The sequence below is a fragment of the Sciurus carolinensis genome, chromosome 6, assembly GCF_902686445.1.
Source record: "Sciurus carolinensis chromosome 6, mSciCar1.2, whole genome shotgun sequence".
NCBI classification, from domain to species: Eukaryota; Metazoa; Chordata; class Mammalia; order Rodentia; family Sciuridae; genus Sciurus; species Sciurus carolinensis.
In genome coordinates this window covers 16,774,007-16,777,301 of record NC_062218.1, presented here as the reverse complement: position 1 = coordinate 16,777,301, position 3,295 = coordinate 16,774,007, and positions in this window count along the sequence as shown.

Genomic DNA, 3,295 nt, shown 5'->3' with positions numbered 1-3,295 from the left:
TGGAACTAGATGTGTATCTGTCTGATTGGTGCCATATCCACCCAGAATAGGACTTCTTGTGATTTCAAAAGATGATAATTTGAATGCATACAATGACTATAGGAATTAATATGATGAAATTAAGAAGGATAAATTTAAAAGGGAAATAAAAAAATAATATTTTTTACAAAACAGGGTATAAAACTCAGTTAAACTGAGAAGTAAAGATGAATGAATAGTTACACTGTTCATCTTGTCACACACCTGTAATCCCAGTTACTTGACAGGCTAACACAGAACTGATCTCAACTTGGAACCAATCTTGAAAACTCAGTGAGACCCTGCCTTGAAACTAAAATTTAAAAATAAAAAAGGGCTAGGGATAAAGCTCAGTGATAGTGCACTTGCCTAGCATATGCAAAGGCCTGGGTTCAATCCCAAGTATTTCGGGAAAAATGTATCTATGTGAAAATCTATTACTTTTGATGCTGCTGAGAACAGGATTCTTAAACATGAGGGACAAAAAAAGATTTGAAGATCAAGTGGTTTGACAAAAATCATGTAGTTTGGAATTTAAATCCAAAGCATAATTAGGAACTCACCACATATTTTTGTCCTTAAATAAAATCATAGCCCATGTATGTATAATAACTAAAACCAATGATCAACTGAATAGGAAAAAAGCCATCAAACACTCAAACTGTTGCCTCTGGATACCAGTTTTCCCCAAAAGGAAATAGCTCTTAGGAAATACATGCACTAACAAAGAAACTATCAAATACTACTAGACATTTGACTTTTCAAGTTGAGATCCAATTTGAAAAGATGAGATATCATAATAACTAAATAATAATTAAAAAATATTTTAGAAAATACTTAAACCTTTTATAAAAGAGTATGAAATTTTATACTGTCATAATATGCAACCTTGTATTAATCAAAAAACCTATTATCATCAATAGTAACTAACAAAGAGATGACCAGACATCTCTCCTGTTGGAAACAAAAGAATCTCTAGCAAAGGAGGTTGACCAAACAACTGAATAATGAAAAGATGATCTCCTTGCTGAGATCAAAGCATAATTTACAGGAATTCAATACCAAAAAGTCAGTATTTTCCATGCCCGATAATGTTATTGCATGCGTATTTAAACATATTCTTTATTTATTAAAGATACAGACTAAGAGAAATGAAATGACTTCTGACATTTGCTTCATATTCTATAAGAGGTGAAGAGTCTAAGGATAGAGATAAAGCAATCGTAATTTTGTAATTATTTAAGACAAATTGTAAGGACATAGGTTTTTACTATATCATTTCTTCTACTTACATATGCAAGAAAGTTTTCATAAAACAGTGAAAAATATTGAAATTCTGAGAGAACTTTAATTTTGTGATGATAACTTTATATTTTTAAAGTGTAATTGTTATACATATAAACTTAATTGTACCCTCATGCTGAAATTTTAAAGTCCCTTACCTATTTCAGATGCATGAAGGTTCCAATGAACTAGGATGCAATTTAAACAGTTTGGAAATAAATTTTACTTTAAGTAATGCACTTCAATTTAAAGACCCTTGAAATAAACATGCACACTACTTGTTCACTTCATTAAATGACTAATTCATTGAAACGTACAATCCAAAGCTTTAACTCTACAAAGAATTAGGGAATATTTTCCTTCAAATTTAAATTATTTTATGACAAATTCAGCAATGTTCTCAACTTAATTTTGTTATAGAGCATCGAGAATGTTAGGCACAAGTTTTTATTCTATTTTTTAACTCAAAAATACTGAGCCAAAATAATTTATTCTAGTACAATTGATTTTGTTGCTTTGAAACTCCTTTGTATTCTACCAGTGTACAATAGAATGCTTTCTCTGCTTGTTTGATGCAATCAAGGATATTTGTTACCTGATTTTAGATAAATACAGCCAATAAGACATACAGATCCTGCCTTTCATGATTGATAGATTTGAATGCAAATTTTAGAGGCAGCTCCAAAAGTACTTGATGGAAAACACACATAAATCTCAAGGACTTTGGTTTGTATACTTCACTTCTGTCTTGTCTAGGCATGTTTTTGAAAGTTTCCATTTCCCCATTTTATAAGAAGAGTCTGTAACTCTCATGGAAAGCTTCTATTTCCATTTATTGTTGCTGACTGTGCCATAAAACACTCACTTATGTTGCTCATTTTATCGAGTCCTGAATATACAAAGGCATTAGAGATGTTTCAGGGGAACAATCTATTTTTGATGTAGGGCTATTTTATAATTACTTCACTGTGACCAGTGCAACCATTTTCTACATTTTCAAGAGAAATCAGAAAAACAAAATAAATATATGTCCTGACCTATAAGAAATGGTCTCCATTTCTTGATCAAGTTGAATCAGTTGAACCAACCTAATCAACATATAAAACTCCATATTACCTCTGGATATTCTTATACTACAAAAAGTCCAAATAAAATTGCATATTCTCAGGCATATAAAATGGTAGGATTGGTCAGGGGAGACTAAAAATTAGTAAATTAACTTTCAAAAAATACTAGACATTCATAAAATAGACAAGGCAAGTCCTGACCTCCCAACACCCATGTGGATGTTGAGATCTAAGGAAGTTATCAATTGAATGGAAGTCAGAGATGTCCCCTAGCCTTCTTTTCTGGTCCCTGTCTATGCAATGTACATCAAAGTATACAAACCATAATGACTGTCCTGCAGGCTGCTCATTAGAAGGAGTATATAGACTTCCATGTGTGTAGATGAAAACTTGTCCATTGCCATTACTAATGGACTTAGTCCTTTCTGTAATAATAACTAAGAATCATTAGATAGTAAAGAAAATAACAATATAAAAAGGACAAAATAAACTTTAGAACAACTTACTTAAAGATAATTATTTCCAGAAAATCAAGAGAATGAGTCAGGAATAAAGTAAGTTTTAAGCTGCCTCATCAACTCACAGAGATCCTGTCTCAAAACAAAATAAATAAATAAATAAAAAGGGTAGGTGATGTTGTTCAGCAATAGAGCATCCTTGGTTCAGTCCCCAGTACTGTGAAAAATAAAAATAAATAAAAAAGAAAGACAAGAATAAACAAATAATTCAATCATCACAACAGCTTTGATATAAGCTATTCAAGATATGAGATATTAAAATATTAAGTGTTAGCCCAAAAAGACCAGGCAGGACGAAAACCTCACAAATCGTCTCAGTTGTTTATTCGGGAACAAAGTTTCACACAGGAAGAGGAAGTGCAGGGAGGAAATGACATCAGTGGACGCCTTTCCTGGTGGAAAATGAGC